The sequence below is a fragment of the Pinus tabuliformis genome, chromosome J, assembly GCF_031772625.1.
Source record: "Pinus tabuliformis cultivar Carrire ecotype Pingquan chromosome J, CPIR1, whole genome shotgun sequence".
NCBI classification, from domain to species: domain Eukaryota; kingdom Viridiplantae; phylum Streptophyta; class Pinopsida; order Pinales; family Pinaceae; genus Pinus; species Pinus tabuliformis.
Genome location: NC_142295.1, coordinates 1,531,045,183 through 1,531,058,127, shown reverse-complemented (window position 1 = coordinate 1,531,058,127; position 12,945 = coordinate 1,531,045,183).

Sequence of the window (12,945 nt, the reverse complement as noted above, 5' to 3'; positions counted from 1 at the left end):
GAATTCTTTAAAGCAGTTGACGGCATACCCGATTGATCGCCAGTGGCTTCAGCGTGCGGCACCATAGGAGGGGTGTCCACCATCGGCTGACTATCTGCAAGGCGCACCGGATCTCCCTCCTCCTTTTGAAATTCTGCCGCTGTCTGATGGAAGTGCTCCTCCACGTTTGCCCCCGCACGAATAGGCTCCTCTACCTGGAACTCATCCTGCCTCATATGCTCTTCCCATCCCTCAGCATCCTTTTGCATCCTCCTCCTCCGCCTTCCCATCGGACAGTCTCTCGCCAAGTGCCCATAATCATGACAGCGGTGACAACGAAACAGAAGCTGTTCGTAATCAAGCTTCTGTTCAATTCTGTAATCCTTATATCGCAGAGGTATAGATTTTGCTAGGCCCTCCTTGGGATTGAGTCTTACCAGAATCCTTGCCACTCCTTTCTCAAAAGTATGCAAATAAGATCTATCTGCATCCAGATATGTACCCAACACGTTCCCTATCGACTTGAATACCGAGTCCGCCCATAGATACGGGGGAAGATTTGGTACTCTTACCCAAACCGGAAACTCGTCCACCTTCTCTGTTTCAGCATCGAAAAGTGGCGTCCATCTCTTGAAAAAAACCGGCCTGTTCCCATATGCCCAGTTCCGCCCTTCGACCCACTCCAGAGCCTCCTTGCTGTCGAAACTGGCCATGAACCAACCTTTAACAAGCGCATTTGATTTAAATGTGGCCGCCGGAGTACCCGACCACTGGCTCTCCGCCCACTGCCTTAGGGCTTTACCTGAGACTGGCCGTCCTCTAATTCTGCCCACAAGCGTGACCTCAGCCACATCAAGCACATCCTCAACCTGCACATCCATCCCCAGGACCACCTCTGCAAACTCCCTCGTCTTCAATGGTTTTGTTTTCTTCCTCTTTCCCCCTGTCCTTCTTACTTCAGATTCATCATTCTTATCCCCAGGTACGCAAGATTGTAAATACACAAAACTGTACAGTGCATTCAACTGGATAGCGCTTTGAATTGGACAACGTAAATACACAAAAATTTATAGTGCATTCAACTGGACAGCGCTCTGAATTGGACAGTGTAAATACAAAACTTTATAGCGCATTCAATAGAGGTATATACAACACTCCAACAGAGGTACATTTTTTTTTTGTTAGGATACACAAATGCAAATGATAGTTTTGCATCTCTTCTCCTTACTGCTGGTGCGACCTCTTTTACCAGATCCGTCAGCTCTCGGAGTGTAGCGTCCCTCCATGTGTAGATCTACACTTCATCATTTGGCTCTTTGCCTCTAACTGCAAAGTCCTCTACAATATGATGATTTCCACATTGTGGCCATGGAGACCTGGGCTCGAATCAGCGCAGTGTTTTACCAATACACCACCATGGGAGGACTTGTATCCCAGCAGCCACACCATTAACCACTTTGCATGTTCAGAGGTACATTTGATAGAGGAAATCATACCTATGGTGTAATGGGATTGCAGTTACCCATGGATACAAAAGGAAATTGTATGTAACTAAGCAAATAAAATTCATACCATGAGATGGAGACAACGTTAAATTACAGGTCAATCATTCAAGCAAGGTATCACAATGAAAATATATACAGCGCTATCCTTTTTCCTTTATTGAGATCCAAATGTGAAATATATCAAAAACAACCGAAACAAAAACTCTCCAGGTCTTTTAGTAGTGAGCTCACTAAATCAGAAATATGGAAGACGCAAATATGAATATGAATATAGATATTGGAAGACCAGAGTCTGAAAAGCTAGTGATAACTAGTACGGAAGCTTAGTTTCAAGAAGTGGAGGCCGGAGTGGACCGAGCAACAAAGAGGCGCTCTGATATCAAGATAGTAAAAATACCACTAAATTTCCAGAAATTCCAACGAGACCACCAAGAAGAACCATTGGAGGGCAGATTGGTCTCTAAATTTAGGTAGCAAGAAAAACTCACATTCAATTCTAGAAGCCATGATGATTATGTGTAGAAGATGGTAGACGACGATTATGGTAGAAGCCACACAGATAATGCAGCATTTAGACAGTGGCAGTGACTATGGAGGGGATAGAGAGCACAGTAGACATAATCCATAGGGGGCAGTGGACAGACTACAAGAAACTAGCAGAAGGGAGTTACAAGACTATGCCAAAAATGGAGTTGGCTCTGATACCATGTCAGGCTAGGTAGTAACTCCACAAAATTCAATTCATATTATTCCTTTAGGTTGGTCTTTATTATATACATGAGGGAGACTGTTCACTTCATCTCCCGATCACTGTTCATATCTCTTATTATTTATTTACATTGATTATATTTATTCACCCAATCCTGATGATTAGGTGTCAACAATAAATTTTCTTTTATTAGAGCCATCTAGTTGTTTTACATCCAAATATACATTAAGTTTGGGGATGGCCATAAACTAGTGAATTTCCCTATCAATCCTATTTTAGTTAGTGCTAAAGCTTTGTGTCATAGAGTTGTAATAGGAAAAATGAATTTTGGTATTAATTCCATTTCTTAACAAATCTAGATAGGTTTGGATGCCACCTTACCTATTGAGTTGACTAGAGCATGGAAGTTCAACTCCTTGTTCGAGGGTAGGATCCCCTTCACAAAAACTGAGTTCGGAAGGGCCATTAATAGGGTCAAAATAGAGATAGAAAAGGGGACCAACCAAAGTTTTTCAGTAGGAAGAATGCTTGAGTTGTCATGCAAAACTAATATCTTAGTCAAAGAATCAAACACATATTATAAAAAATTATCTTCCTAACAATGGGAAGTATTGTTATTCATTACATACAAATGATTTCATGTTCAAAATTCAAAAAATAAGCACCGTGTTAATGGTAGCACCTCTTTCCAATTTGGAGGTTTATTTTAAGGTTTAGGTTGTAACAATATTGATTATTATGGCTATGTTTTAAAACAAGTGTAACTTTAACCTCAAAAAAAGGGGTGTCATAGGTAGCACCACTTTTTGATTTAGGGGTTGATTTTAAGATTTTGATTGCAACTACATCAGTTATCAATGTCATAGCTCTAAATAAGTTTTGATTTTAATCCTTTTTTTTTTAAGTGCTTTTAGTAGCAACACTTTTGATTTGGTCCAGTTGATTTTAACATTTTGATCGCAATGGTACTAGTTGTCAAGGCCTTGGTTTCGAGCAAGTTGTATAATGTCAAAAGAAAAAAGATGATATTGATAACATCAATTTTCAAGTTGGGGAAAATATTTTGGTTACAATGGCATTGGTTGCTAAGTCTATGGTTTCAAACAAGTGGTAATTTTAACCTTTAAAAATAAAATTTTAGATAGGGAAAAATTTGCCAATGGGATAGTTTTCCGTATATTTTCCATAAGAAAGGTGCACCAATTTTATTTTTTTTGCCTAAAACTTTGATTCATGAAAATTCTATAAGGTGAAATTATGTTATATTGAAAAGATCTAAGATTTTCAAAAAATATATAAAATCCTTAGAAATTTAAATATTTTTGAAAAAGAAATCACCAAACATGTTAAAGTTGGCATTTTAAGAATTGCTAAGATTTGATAAACTTTCTACACTTTAAGACAAGTATGGATCAATAAAATTTATCTATTGCTATGGTAGTACCAATTTTCTATTTGATGGTAGTAACAATGACCATCACCATACATACAAAACAAGCACATATACATCCTACTTGCATGCATGACAAAGACATTATGCCCATCTAGTCCAAGTGTTGAACCATGCTTTGATACCACTCTGTGGTATCAAATATGACCCAAATAGAACGAAAACTAGACATCACCTAAACAGAACGGAAACTAGACATCACCCAAAGAGAATGGAACCCACTCTGATACCACTCTGTAACACCCTCCTCCCACATTTACCCAAGCTAACCAATCCACTGGGGTAAACATGTGATGAAGAGTTACTGTGATGTTATTCAACTCCTCGTGTACAATTAAGTGTAACCAAAAAAAAAAAAATGAATCTAACCTTTCTCAGGAGCTACAAAACCTTCAATAGACAACCAACCCTTCAAGGTGCCCAACCCCTTAGATAACTTGTCATTTTGTTGATATAAACCATCAGCCACTGCCATGGCAAGCCATGCGTGCGACTGAGACCATCCATTTTCTCCCATAGAAAGCCATGCATGTGAAGGTGGCCTTCTTCAGGAAGTTCTAAGTCATCGACCCCAAATTATATGCCATGTTTTCAGGGTTAGGTCTCAGGCCTCTACCCATAACTTCATGAAACTTCTAGAAATGATAAATAACAGTGAATTGAAGCTACTAATGCAAACATTGGTATAAGGACTTGACTTGACCCCTAGTAGCCATGAAAGGAATTTTGTCAAACATATCACCAACATGTAATCTACATGTCATTACCACAGATCTGAGCATAGGGGTCTCATACTTATCTGAGAATCATCAAGAAGGATTGATGCCTTATCACAATAGATACAATATCATCCATTATGTAATATATTCATTATTCATTCTTTTACTAATCCAAACATGATGAAATCCATGACTAAGATATGTCATTAAATCATGCATATAACCAACATATATCCAACAGAATAACAAGAGTAAAACAACCATAAAAACCAAATATTAACCAATACATTTACACATAAAACACGAGGAAAAGAGCTCTTATTAACATATGAAAAAGCCAAACAAGCTAGGGACTTCCATGTACCACTCAACCATATATTGGGCTGAACCAAATCTTTCTTTCAACCAATCACCCCCGTGCCATATTCCAAGCATGAATCTAAGACTCACAATATAACCAATTAAGCTTTCCTCAGACTTTACCATATATCCACCAAAGGATTCCTAGGTCTGAAACCCTCATCAATACAACCAGGCTTTACCGTAATCCCACCAGATCACTAGGCCCTAAGCAAGCATGGGTGACTCTGGATCTCTCCACTTAAACCATGAGGAATTTGTCCATCTCCATGTCTAGGCTTTACCATAATCCTGGCATTCACTTGTTGAAGATTCCTAGGCCCAACAAGGCTCCACCCTTTAGGATTTATCATATATCCCACCATTCACCAGTTGAGGATGTAGAAATTTTGAATAATAAATACTTATTCACAAATATTATCCCAATTATACACTATTGCGGAATACATGCACAATACATAATCTCCTCTACGTTGATCATCAATTTAGCAGCATTAAAAACAATGAAACATCAATCACATGCACACATTAACACAGTATGTAACCCGAGGAAAGCATACAGCTGAAAACCTCACACTATCTGTATATTATAATGATTGATAACATGTAACAATACATAGTACAATACTCCTCACAAGTACTCAGTACTATCTCCACCTGTTACACACAAAACTAGCTCAGATCTGAACAAGTCACAGGTTCAAATCTCCTTCGCTGCTTTGCCTACCTCATCTGCACAATACCAAGTGAAAAATCATGTGAGCATAGGCTATAATTTCTTGATATTGGCCCACACTGCGTAGTCTTCATTGGCATAACTCAATCCCATTGATTGTGCAAGATCTCATGCACAACTATAGTCACAACTGATAGCAATCTCAACCTCTAACACCTGTCTCCACTGAACTGTACATGCACTGACATGCAACTGAGTTAATTGATGTATTCTTTAGTTGATTTATGAGTTAATAATTAGTGAATTAGTTTAACAATTAACTCACATAACTCATCATTAGTCTAGTTGTAGTTAGACTAAGTACAACTAGTTTAACCAAGTCAAACTGAACACAACTCCATCAACTCCACATCCAACTCCACCAAACTCAACTGCTTGAGTTCTAACTAAAGTCCTGCATGCAATAGCTCAACTGACCCACAAAGAAAGCGTATTTCCTTCTGACAGTTGCATGTGCCACATCTGTAGCTCAAACTAAAGTGCTCCAAGAGGATAAGATAAAGTTTATAGTCCAAATATTATTATGAGACAATAATATTTGACTGTTCTATTTTTAGCCTGGCAGTCTAAAAATAGAAACCTGCCCATATGTATAAAAATAGAAGTCCATCTATTTTTACCAACATGACCAATCATCCACAAATAACATACTACAACTCATAGACCATGATCCATATGTCTAAAAATAGACATAGTCTAAAAATAGACATTGCGCTAAAAATAGCCTGCGGGCCCACTTAGTGAAGGCGACTTCTTTCCACTAAGCTCCATCATCTTGTTGCATTCTCAACATTCCCTCTCAACAAGATATGGATTATCAGCAACCCCTATCCTGCCTCGGTGGTATTCGAATTTGCTCCTGGTGAGCACCTTTGTCAAGATATCAGCATCCTAATCCTCCATTGGAATGTATGAAAGTAACATGATTCTCCGCTGCACACAATCTCTGATATGATGGTACCTGATGTCAATGTGCTTAGATCTATCATGAAATAAAGGATTAGCCGAGAGTTTAATGCAACTCCGATTATCATAGTAAATCACAGTAGGCTCCAAGTGAGAACAGAACAAACCGACCAGGATCTTCCTCATCCATATAGCCTCGCATGCAGCCAAACTTGCTGCCATATACTCGGCCTCTGCTGAACTGAGTGCCATGGATCTCTGCTCCCTGTTGTACCAAGAAACTGCTGTCGACTTGATACTGAAGACCCCTCCTAATGTGCTCTTTCTATCCGTTGGGTTCCCTGCCTAATTTGCATCCGTGAAGCCACATAGCTTCACCTCATCCTCCTGTCTATACCACAATCCATATCTCGATGTGCCTCTCAAATAACGCAATACATGCTTGCCTGCCTTCCAGAAGAGCTTGGTTGGATTAACCATAGCTTGTGAAAGCTGGTTAACATCATAGCATATATCGGGTCATGTATTGACCAGATACATAAGCGACCCCACCAACTGTCGATAAACAGTGGCATCCACTTCTTCTGCTGAAGTGGCATCCTCCTTCCTCCAACCTCCAAGAAGAGGAGTATCAACAGGCTTGCAGCCATGCATGTTGAACTTCTCTAGTATCTCCCAAGCATACTTACCCTGAGAAATAAATAGTCCATCACTGCGCTGCCAAATGTCCAATCCCAGGAAATAATGAAGGATGCCCAAGTCCTTCATCTCAAACTCCTTAGCAAGATCATCCTTGCATGAAAGTATCAACAGCTCATCACCCGTTAGAATCAAATCATCTACATAAAGTACCATGATAAGCAACTTACCCTCCACCACAATCTGGTATAGGTTAGGATCTGCCTCACTCTTGGAGAATCCAAGTCCGGTGAAATAACTGTCTATCCGAGTGTACCAAGTACGTGGTGCTTGTTTCAACCCATACAACGCTCCCTTGAGCCTGCACACATGCGACTCGCTGCTGAAGATCTCGAAACCTTCGGGCTATTCTATGTACACCTCCTCCTCAATGACTCCGTTGAGGAACACAGTCTTCACATCCATCTGATGAATGTGCCATCCCATCTGCACTGAGAGAGCAAGAATCGTCTGTATGGAAGAATACCTTGCGACAGGTGCAAAGGTCTCCTCATAATCGATCCCCTCTATCTGTGAAAAGCCTCGAGCAACAAATCTTGCCTTGTACTTCTCCACACTCCCGTCAGCTGCCTGCTTAACTTTGTAGATCCATCTCGAACCCACCACTGATCTCCCTTCCAGTCTGGGAACAATCTCCCATGCACTATTTCTGACAATCGAATCATACTCTTCCACCATGGCGTCTACCTATGCGGGATCCTCCACAGCTTCCTCAAAAGAGGATGGCTCAGTCACAACACATTTGCTCACAATAGCCATGTATCCAGTGTACCGATCAGGTGACTGTCTCTGCCTGCGTTGGGCTGTAGGTGGTCCTACAACTTTCTCTGCATCTTGAGCCAGCCGCTCAGCTTCTGTCAAGCGCTTTCGTCCTCTGATGGTTGGCGCTGCATGAGTGGTCTCTTCCACTCCTTGAACTTCATCCTATGGCTGATCCACGTCCTGAAGCTCATCTTTAGGAACTAATAGCTCCTCATTTGCATGCAAGTGTGGCTCCCTCTCAAGCGAACACTTCATGGCTTTCTCCTCTTGAAATTTTATATCCCGTCGCACAACAGTCTTGCCACTGTTTGGCAAATACACACGATAGTTGTGAGGCCTATCAGTGTACCCCACAAATATCCCAACCTCTGTGGTTGGCTCCAACTTCTTCCTGGCATCCTTTGTCACATGCATGTAAACGTTAGCACCAAAAATCCTCAAATGAGAAAGATAAGGCTTCTTACCAGAATAAGCCTCCTCGGGTGTACTCATGCCAAGTATCCTGTGAGGACAACGATTCTGCACATATACCGTTGTATTGCATGCTTCCTCCCACAAGTGAAGGGGTAGGCCCTGAGCATACAACATTGCTCGTACAACACCCACGATCGTTCTGTTCTTCCACTCAGCAACCCCGTTCTGCTGTGGCTTATGGGGAGCTATGAGCTCTCTTCGAATCCCTTCTGCACTGCAAAAGTCCTTGAACTCGCCAGAGATGTATTCACCACCGTTATCGCTCCTAAGAGCCTTCACCTTCTTCCCTAACTCCTTCTCAACCAGTGCTTTGAACTCACAGAACTTTGAGTATGTCTCGCTCTTCTTCTGCATGAAGAAGATCCAAAACTTGCGAGAGAAATCATCAACAAAAATCACATAATACCTGTGCTTTGTTGTCGAAGCTACTAAGAAAGGTCCACACACTTCTGTGTGAATTCTCTCAAGGATAATCATGGCGCGACTATCCTTCTCGTGAAAGGTGGCTTTCAAAAACTTTCCCAAAGTACCCCCCTTGCATTGATCTGACTGTGCAAGAGTGCCTTTAGGAAGCCTTGTAGTGATCTGTTGTAGTATCTTCAACGCTCCATGGTGAAGGTGACCCAATCTCCTGTGCCACAACTCGCCATCATCCCGGCTCACCAATCCTTCTACCTTGCATGCCATTGTTGCGCAACCATCTACATGCAACTGATAAAGGTTCCTCACTAGAACCCCTATCTTTCGGGTTTCTCCAGTTGTCTTACTGCGCAGGAAAGCCTTTCCCTCGCTGAAAATAACATCATATCCCTTGTCTTCTAACATCGCCACAGAGATAAGATTCTTCTTCAATCCTGGAACATGCATCACTTCCTTCAATACGAAGGGTTTACCAGACTCTCTCTCAAAGGAAATGGTACCGATATTGGTCGCACTGTATCTACCATCATCGCCCATATCGATGTGCACTCCAAGATCTTTGTCCTCCAGATCAGAAAACAAATCTCGATCTCCTGTCATGTGAAAAGACGCACCACTGTCCAAGAACCACACTGACCCCATCACACTTGAAACCAAGCATGCGATCAATGAAAAATCAAGCTCAAACTGCGAGGCTAGAGCCTCTCCTACTGTAGATCCAGCAGCTTGCTTGTTCTTCTTCTTCTACAGACAATTAGTGGCATAGTGTCCATGCTGGTGACAGTGAAAGCACTTCACCTTGGACATATCCTGCTTCTTGCCTTTCGCACCGGACTGAGAAGCCTTCTTGTTCTTCCCCTTCTTTGCTTTGGCAGCCAAAGTGCAATTTTCTTCATCAATTCCCTTTGATGAAGATCCGTCCCTGGTATTTCGCCTGATCTCCTCCTGCACAAGATCTGACCAAAGCCTTTCCCATCTTGGCAATTTCTCCCAACCATTGACAAAGTCCTGATAGGAATGCCAACTCTTCGGAAGACCAAGGAGAGCCAAGCTCACCAAGTCCTCATCATTGACAGTCACCCCCACACTTCCCAGCTCATCCCAGCATTGGGTGAGCTTCGTGAGATACTTGGCATACTGTCTCCCTTCTCACATTTGATGTTTTTGAGTTTATCCTTAAGTGCCAGCTTCCTCTGATCACTCTTGCTTTGGAATAGATCTATCAACGCTTTCCACATCAAGTATGGAGAAGCCTTTCCATGCAGGCTGGACATAATGTGATCCTTCACGCCCTCCAACAGAATCCTTCGACACTTTGCTGTCTTCTTTTTCCAAGCATCAACCTGCGCAGTATCAGTAGGCTTTGGGACCTCAGCCTCTATGAACTCCTTCAGCCCATTATCATCTACCACTACCTCCACCCTGTCCTTCCATGCAATATAGTTCGAGCTGCCCTCAAGGGCACACTCCAATCACAATCCGTTGAAAGACATCGCCACGTTGATACCAAGAAAACACTGCTGCAAATTCGAATTCCACCAGCTCCAAACTCAACTGCCTCTGATCTAGAATTTGTGAGAACAAAGTATTTCTCGTATAGAGATTGACTGTATGGCCTTTTACCAGATATCTCACCTTCCAAAGTAAGGATGAATCCAGAGGCTACCTAGCCCGATTACACACTCTGCCTGAAGAAATAGAATGTAAACACTTTCTGAATAATAGATCTGATGATCAACAACTCCGATGCCATGTATAAATTTTGAATAATAAACACTTATTCACAGAGATTATCCCGATTATACACTATTGTGGAATACATGCACAATACATAATCTCCTCTATGTTGATCATCAATTTAGCAGCATTAAAAACAATGAAACATCAATCGCATGCACACATTAACACAGTATGTAACCCGGGGAAAGCATACAGCTAAAAACCCCACACTATCTTTATATTATAATGATTGAGAACATGTAACAATACATAGTAAAATACTCCTCACAAGTACTCAGTACTATCTCCACCTGTTACACACAAAACTAGCTTAGATCCGAACAAGTCACAGGTTCAAATCTCCTCCGCTGCTTTGCCTGCCTCCACTGCACAATACCAAGTGAAAAATCACGTGAGCATGGGCTATAATTTCTTGATATTGGCGTATTCATTGGAAAAACTCAATCCCATTGATTGTGCAAGATCTCATGCACAACTATAGTCACAACTGATAGCAATCTCAACCTCTAACACTTGTCTCCACTGAACTGTACATGCACTGACATGCAATTGAGTTAACTAATGTATTCTTTAGTTGCTTTATGAGTTAATAATTAGTGAATTATTTTAACAATTAATTCACACAACTCATCACTAGTCTATTTGCAGTTAGACTAAGTACAACTAGTTTAACCAAGTCAAACTGAACACAACTCCATCAACTCCACATCCAACTCCACCAAACTCAACTGCTTGAGTTCTAACTGAAGTCTTGCATGCAATAGCTCAACTGACCCACAAAGAAAGTGTATTTCCTTCTAACAACTACATGTACCACATCTGTAGCTCAAACTGCAGTTCTCCAAGAGGATAAGATAAAGTTTATAGTCCAAATATTATTATGAGACAATAATATTCGACTGTTCTATTTTTATCCCGGCAGTCTAAAAATAGAAACCTGCCCATATGTCTAAAAATAGAAGTCCATCTATTTTTACCAACATGACCAATCATCCACAAATAACGTACTGCAACTCATAGACCATGATCCATATGTCTAAAAATAGACATAGTCTAAAAATAGACTTTGCGCCAAACATAGCCTGCGGGCCCACTTAGTGAAGGCGACTTCTTTCCACTAAGCTCCATCATCTTGTTGCATTATGAACAGAGGATTCCTTGGCCCAACAAGGGCATACACAATCAAGCTTTACCACAATCAAACCTTCATCAGTCTATGGATTCATAGGCCTTGTGTTTCTCCCCAAAGATGACCCCACTCAGTTTCGAAAAACCATCCGAAAATCTAGCTCAAACAAGACAATAGAACCCCATCACACCATGGCTATCCAGAATTGACAAGGCAAGGCTAAAAACCATTGTCACACCTGGAAAGACCCATGTCATTAATAACAAGAGAAACAAAAACACACATGCATGTACCATGCATGCCAAAACTAGTAAGGAAATCCTACATGCAACTCGAAACCTGCAAGTAATTCCACTATAGCCATTTGAATCTTGCTCTTCCTTGCTTGATCCTTGCTTCCTCTTACTTTCTATTCCTTCCTTCGCCTTCTTTCCTCCAATTCTAAAGTGCTCCAAGAATACTCTAAGTGTCCAAGAGTATGAGAGAGTAGAGAGAATAGAGAGAGATCTCCAAAACTGAACTGAAAAAAGGTTGTGAACTGATCCTCATAAGACTTTTTATTAATGAGGCCTCTATTTTCTTCATTTTCTATTATTTTCCTTCAATTTCGTCCTCACATGCAACCTGTGACCCTCCACCTTCCTTTTCTCCTAATTTCCATTATTTTCATAAATAAGATACCAATTATTGTCTCTTGCCTTTTCAAATGTCTTTGTCAATTTCATTTAGCCATAATAAACCAAATGAACACCCACTAGGATGTTTTTGCCCAACATTCATCTTGGAATACGTGTCCCATGACCTTGGTTATTATTTTTCCTTTATTACATGGAATTTTGACTAGGTTGTTACGATGTTACTTGTTGATGACGACAAAAGGATGACCCGTGTTTGTTTTCTTAAAAAGAATTCAGAAGCTTTTGAAAAATTTAGAATATTCAAGGAACTTGTTGAAAATGAAACCGATTCAAAAGTCAAATGCTTGAGATTAGATAATGGAGGAGAATTTACTTCAAATGATCTATGTGTCCATGATCTGATCAATTATGGCCTGTTCCATACAATCCGGATTGAGCTATGTTGATGTGAGCTGTTTTGCAATGTCATATGTGTCCAACAATGGTGGAAAGTATGGCTGAAGGTGATCTACATTGAAGATTGGGTGCAAACCAAGGAACAGTGGGATGCTGAGCTCGAAGGCATTGTCACTGACAGTCTTGGTGATGGTGTACGGCCCATATCAGAGTGAGCGAAGCTTGCGGTGGGGTCCAACAAGGCACTCCTTTTGCAAATGTAGCCAAACTTTGTTGCCCACCTGGAACTTGTGTGGCACACGATGCTGATCATGGCACTGCTT